Genomic DNA, 6,404 nt, shown 5'->3' on the forward strand with positions numbered 1-6,404 from the left:
ACATCATTTAAAACATTGAGGTATGGCGCTTATGTGGTCTTCATGCATTTTGTTTCAAGGAAAGCTGCCAGAGCCGTGCTTCCAACGCCAGTCACTGGCTACTCTGCATTGACATTTTTTGATAGATTTCTGTGAGTGCTTCACCTCCTTCCCTGCCCCCATTACAAGGGTTGTGTCCCAAATGGCACCCAAATCTCTACATAGTGCACTACTTTTAACCAGAGCCCTATGGGCATTGGTCAAAAGTAGTGCACTATATGGGGAATAGGGTGCGATTTAGGATGCACACAAGCTGTGAACTGGAGGTGAAAGCTGCAGAACATAACAGGTGTCCAGTCTCAGGGCCAAAGGCCAACATAATGGAGACTATCAGATGAGGATCAGCATCAGTTACTCTGATTGTGTGTGCATCCCAAATGGCACCCAAAAGTAGAGCACTAAATAGGGAATAGGGTGCTATTTGGGATGCAACCTGTGTATATTAGAGTCATAGGTCCTGTATTGATTAAAAGACAGATAGAGGTGCAGTCCAGCCACCAACTGTTGAAACGCCCCCCTGTTTGTAACTGCGATAGCAAGTGTTGGGTTACATATGGCCCCCTGCATTCCAAATTTAAAAGGGTGGAAATTGAATTACTGCATCTGTTTAAAACTCAATTTCTACTCTATGTTCTCTGGCCTGTTCTCCCAGGGCTCTCAAAGAACTAGATAAAGGGAGAGCGAGAGAGGGGTGGAGGAGAGAGGGAGAGAGGGTGAGACACATAGAGAGAGAGGGGTGGGGGAGAGGGAGAGACACATAGAAAGAGAGAGAGGTGGAGGAGAAAGAGAGAGAGCGAGGGAGAGGGAGAGACACATAGAGGGAGAGAGAGAGAGAGAGAGAGAGAGAGAGAGAGGAGTGGGGCGAGAGGGAGAGACATAGAATGAGATAGAGGTGGAAGAGTGAGAGAGAGAGAAGTGAAAGAGAGAAAATAGACACAGAAAGACAGAGAGATAGAGAGGTGGAGGGAGAGGGAGAGACACATAGAAATAGAGAGAGAGAGGGGTGGGGGGAGAGGGAGAGACCGAAAGAGAGAGAGGTGGAGGAGAGTGAGAGGGAGAGACAGAGAGAGAGAGGTGAAAGAGAGAGAGAGAGGGGTGGGGGATAGGGAGAGAAAGACACAGAAAGACAGAGAGAGAGGTGGAGGTAGAGAGAGAGAGACACATAGAGAGAGAGAGAGGGGTGGGGGGAGAGAGAGGGGTGGGGGGGAGAGGGAGAGACCGAAAGAGAGAGAGGTGGAGGAGAGTGAGAGGGAGAGACAGAGAGAGAGGTGAAAGAGAGAGAGAGGGGTGGGGGAGAGGGAGAGAGAGACACAGAAAGACAGAGAGAGAGAGAGGTGGAGGGAGAGGGAGAGACACATAGAGAGAGAGGGGGGGGGGGGGCGCGAAAGGGCCCTGGCAGTAAACCCCAAAAATACTAAAATAATATTTTTTCCAGAGAAGATCCAGATCTCAGGGAATTAGACCAAAGTTCTCAATTGGTACAAAATATATAGAGTACTGCACACACTACAATTACTTAGGTTTAAAAATAAGCTCAATTGGACACCTTAATGATACAGTGAATGAACTGAGAGAGAACACCAATAACAAACATATTAAAATTAAAATTTGGCTAAAACTAATTGAATGTGTTATTGAACCAATTGCACTTTATGCCAGCGAGGTGTGGGGTACATTTGCAAAACAAGATTTCACCAAATGGGACAAACACCCCATTGAAACCCTGCATGCAGAGTTCTCTAAGATTCTCCTACATGTCCAGAGGAAAACTAAAAACAATGCATGCAGGGCAGAATTAGGCCAATATCCACTAATAATAAAAACTCAAAAAAGAGCAATTAAGTTTTGGAAACATCTAAAATACAGTGAACCCCCTCTCATTACATTACTAAGCCCTGCATTGCCAAGAGCCGAGGAAAGAAAAGAGTCCCCTCATCCAGCTGGTCCTGGGGCTGAGTTCACAAACCTGTTCTACTAACACACTGAAGCCTCAGGACCAGAATATCCAATCAATCAGAATAAAACAAATTACAACACAGTCAAAACAAAACTACATTACTTATTGGGAAGCACAAACACAAAGCAAAATGCAGTGCTATCTGGCCCTAAATCGACAGTACACCGTGGCTAACTATTTGAGTATGGTTACTGATCAAAACCTTAGAAAAACCTTGACAAAGTACAGGCTCAGTGAGCACCTTGCCATTGAGAAGGGTAGTCACAGGAAAACCTGGCCCCCTGTAGAAGAAAGGCTGTGCAACCACTGCACAACAGCAGAACCTGAGACAGAGCTGCATTTCCTGACAAAATGTAAAAAATATAAAACAGTTAGTGTCATTTCCCCAAATTTGAAACCCTTATTCAGACTGTGTGTTCAAACTAAAGTTAACATTGTTTTGAGAGAGAGGAGGCTCAATCTCTTTTCAGTCCTAAATGAGATCTAGTTACTGTCAGCCCACTTTCCTAATACACATATGATGCCGCTTTACCTTAGGACCAATATTACACGTTTATTTACTTTTTCCAGACTTCAAAATATATTCTTAAACCTGATTTAGTTAGAAAAATAGGCCAGGATGGTCAGTTGAAAAATCCAGAGGAAATGCTAGACTAAGTGCTACAGAAATCAATCATAAATTGTGTATTTATAAATCATTCGTAACACAACAATCGCAAACAAGTATCATCCTTGTAAAATGGTCCAAATATCCAATATGTTGCAAATAACCGTCATTGAGTACGTTTACATGCACAGTAATATTTCGATATAAAACTGATTATGGCAGTGGGCAGATTATGCAATAGTCATGTAAACACCTTACTCGCCTCCTTTTAATGGGCGTAAGGTCAAAATCGAAGTAAACATACACCGATTAAAACACCTGGTTTTACGAGCAATCTTTCAAATGATTAGGACATGTAAACACCTTCATCTGAGTTCCAGTTGTGTATTTGATCTGCGCTGGTGCTACCGCTATCTGAGCGAGCCTCCCTCTTTAGCGCGAGTTTGGAACAACTGAATGTATGCGTCTTAGAAGTCGTTTTTGCATAGAAACTTTATATGTCCAAACTCAGAATCAAATATGCTTCCCAAAAAGAACATGGTCGCTGTGGTCTATATGTGTCTCAAATTAGTCTTATTCCTTTCTCCCCTCCCCCTCTCTTTCTCCAGTTCTTTATATGTGCGTCTCTCCCCCCTCTCTCTTTCTCTAGTTCTCTCTCTCCACCTCTCTTTCTCCTCCACTTCTCTCTCGCTCTCTCTGTCTCTCCCTCTCCCTCTCTCTCTCCTCCACCCCCTCTCTCTCCTCCACCCTTCTCCCTCTCCTCCACCCTTCTTTCTCTCTCCCTCCCCCTCCACCCCTTTCTCTCTCTCTCTCTCTTTCCATGTGTGTCTCTCCCTGTCCCTCCACCCCTCTTTCTCTCTCAAATCAATTCAAGTCAATTTGCTTTATTGGCATGACGTAACAATGTACATGTTGCCAAAGCTTACTTTAGATATTTACAATATTAAGATAATAAGAATCAAAATTGTCAACGGGACAACAGTAACAAAAATAACCAAGGGTCAAAATAACCATACATTCAACAATAACAATAATCATACAGTAGAGGACATGTGCAGGTTGATTGGTCTGTCAGACACTGTCCCTCATCTTATGGCAGGCAGCAATGTAGTGCGCTGCCAACCAACAGCTCTCTGCATCCTCCCTCAACAGGACGGGTAGCCTACTCTCATCAGAGAGGTCTTTGAAAAATAGGATGCCACCCTTCATCTCTGATGGGATACTGCCCTGTTGCTGAGTTCTTAGCACCCAATGAATAACCAATTTACAAACATAACTGAGCTGTGCCTCTCAGTACTGCCCACCTCGCTTCAGGGTGAAGTTCTTCCTAGGTACAGATCTAGGATCAGCTTTCCCTCCCCCAAAACCTTAACCATTAGTGGGGAAAATGCTATACTGACCCAAGATCAGTGTCTAAGGTCAACATCACCCTACACCCCCAACACCAACACTTTCCAAGTGCTGATTCATTCCCCAACCTGTAGTTGTAGCAGACTGTCTGTTTTATATACCCAGAGATTTGCTGCTAATCAGTTTTATTTTTCATGTGTTTTCTATTTTTCTTATTTAACTCTGCCTCGTTGGGAAAAAAGCCTGTGAGTAAGCACCTGTTGTATTTGGTGCATGTGACAAATAAAATAGTATTTTATTTTAGGTGTATCTGGGCCCCCAACTACGCACACGCACACACACGCACGCACACGCACACATGCACACACACACTTCCCTCCCCAGTAGCCCTGAGGTGACAAAGGTTGTATCTATTGAATGAGCTTACCTCCAGCATGTTACCTTAACAAAGAAGGCCCACCCCTCCAATCAATCTACTGCTGAGAGGAGCAGAGCAGAGCAGGTCAGTGAACACAGTACTCTGCTGAGTAGGCCTAGGGCTCGCTCACATAGTATGATTGTATAAGAGCTGGCCAGCATGCATTGCCTTTTACAAAGATGGGATTGGTATGAATGTAGTTTCTGAAAGTACCTGGCTGGTAAACATGATAATGAAGTACATAATGAAAAACATACTGTAACAGGTACATTAATAACAGCTAATAAACAAATCCATTGGAAAGCGAATGATGGATCTCTGAGAGAAAAATAAAGAACCTGTTCCTAGTCTACATAGTTAATTTAGTAACATGTGAGCCCAACACACCTAGGGTGCCATGTGTGCCCTTCTAAATTAACACTTGTTCTCTAAACGTCAATAAACCCTGAAGCATGGGGCTATTTTAAAGGGAACAATTGGAAACATTTATGCCATGTTTATAATTATACTCTTTCTTCTGCTGCTATGACGTCCTCAGTAAGGTAAATAGGGCCGGTCCGGCTTCACACAACCAGGGATTCATTAGAACTGTGACGACAAGCTGGAATCCTACTAGCTGGTGCACTTTGAGCTATTCATGATGGTTTATTGCTAACCTCTCATCTGAGGGAATGCCTGGGCTAGACTACTCAGTGGCCCTCAGTCCCAAAACACACCCTATTTCACTATATAGTGCACTACTACTTTTCACCAGAGCCCTGGTCAAAAGTAGTGCACTATATAGTGAATAGAGTGGGCTCTGGTAAAAAGTTGTGCACTATATAGCAAATAGGGTCAAATTTTGGAGGCAGTTTGACTGCTCACTGAGATAATTTCTCTGAGTAATTAGGCAAAGCCACCGTGGAAAAGGAAGACATTTTGTAATGTAACTTTTCTCTTTTCCCAGCATGGTAGAGATTTCAGGCAGCTTGGAATCAAACTAAAATGTTCTGGACACGATACAGTTGTGTCACACATTGTCTATGCAGGGTTACATTTCAGTTGCCTCGGAAAGCCCAGGCTTCTCACTTTCTGTTCGGAATTGTCGAGTCAATGAGGCAAGATTTGGAAGGATGGCCACGAGAGACTAGGAGCTCAGTAATAATGGGATCCTAAACTACAGTATATCTTGTCCTGATTTAACAGTAGTGACCTCTGGGATAATGTGCCCCCTCAGTCTCTAAAGTCAATGTGATTTATTACAGCAGATTTCTGATAAATGGAGTTAGTACTAGTAAATACTGCTATTGGAAAATCTTTATACTCTTTAAACTCCGGAAGCCATTTTGTTTTATGGTTAAAGAGGAGATTTGTAGCATCCCATCACTTTAAAACTAAAAAAGCCTTGCCCTTATCCTCTCAGGCAAGTGGGGAGTTGGCATCATGCCCTCTGTGTAGATTGTGGGTTTTTACCACTAGTGAACCTATTGCCCCCTTTACCTCTGGGCTGAGTCCTAAATTAAACCCAATACCCTACTTAGTGCACTACGTAAAATGTAGTGCACTAAATAGGCAATAGTGTGCCATTAGGGATGCAGCCCCTGGTTTCCAATGCTGCAGGACTGGAAAACTCATTCAAGATGGTTATCAGATCATATGTAACAACATGAGAGAAGATTGCAAATCAAAATGCTCAGCATATTACCCCTCAAACCCAACTCTGGACCTCGAAGACAGTTCCACTGCATTTTTTAATTGTTTACCTCTAATCAGGGAACAATTTATACCTGGAACACCAGGTGTGTACAATTAATTATCACGTAGAACAGAAAACCAGCAGGCTGTGGACCTCATAGGGTAAGAGTTGAAAAACCCTGACCTAGACACAAACGTGCACATACACGCACGCACGCACACAAACGCCCCACCCCGGTAGTGCAGTCCAGGGCGTTGACCGAGCAGCTTAACCTTCAGCGATGTCCTGCTATGTTTGCCCATGTCAGGGTCCAAACAGCAGCCTAACAGCAGCCCTACTTCAGCATGTACACGGTGCA

The sequence above is a fragment of the Salvelinus fontinalis genome, chromosome 26 (assembly GCF_029448725.1).
Source record: "Salvelinus fontinalis isolate EN_2023a chromosome 26, ASM2944872v1, whole genome shotgun sequence".
Lineage (NCBI taxonomy): Eukaryota > Metazoa > Chordata > Actinopteri > Salmoniformes > Salmonidae > Salvelinus > Salvelinus fontinalis.